At 44.0% G+C, this 525-nt stretch overlaps 1 non-coding gene across 1 annotated transcript; it reads right to left on the bottom strand.

Annotated features, from left to right (window-relative positions):
* Window positions 1-241: 241 nt before the first annotated feature.
* On the bottom strand, window positions 242-313 carry Trnam-cau. Its single transcript has one exon. It is a non-coding gene; the product is annotated as a tRNA-Met (tRNA).
* Window positions 314-525: the final 212 nt, after the last annotated feature.

Genomic DNA, 525 nt, shown 5'->3' with positions numbered 1-525 from the left:
TAATTTTTAAAGAAGTTTGCAGTGAGGTACCGCATCAAAGGCGTTTTTAAAAACTAGGAACCAAGCGCCGAATTGTATTTTCGATTCATCAAATTTGACAAAATTGTAAGGAAAGAGCGCGAGGTGTGTTTCTCATTATCTACCTTTCGGGAAGCCGTACTTATAGCCACGGAGGAAGTTACAACTTCCAGGAAGTCATGATATTCCTCACCATGATATATTCGATTAAAAAAATATCTATTAGCAGAGCGTGGTTTCGATCCACGGACCTCTGGGTTATGGGCCCAGCACGCTTCCACTGCGCCACTCTGCTCTTGATATCCTTGGTGCTGGGAACTGAATTGAGTTCCTTACCCGTCGGTGTGAGATTACTTCTCGTGAAGCAATGTTTGTGATGAAATTCGCTATGAAAAAAATCATTTGGCTTTGCCGGGATACGAACCCGGATCTCCCAATTGGCGGTAAGGTATGCTACCAGTTACACCACCAAGATGAAAGTCAGTCTGGTTGAACCGAGCGGAGATC

Source organism: Ischnura elegans, chromosome 8 (genome assembly GCF_921293095.1).
Source record: "Ischnura elegans chromosome 8, ioIscEleg1.1, whole genome shotgun sequence".
NCBI lineage: Eukaryota > Metazoa > Arthropoda > Insecta > Odonata > Coenagrionidae > Ischnura > Ischnura elegans.
This window is presented reverse-complemented; position numbering and strand designations above follow the sequence as displayed.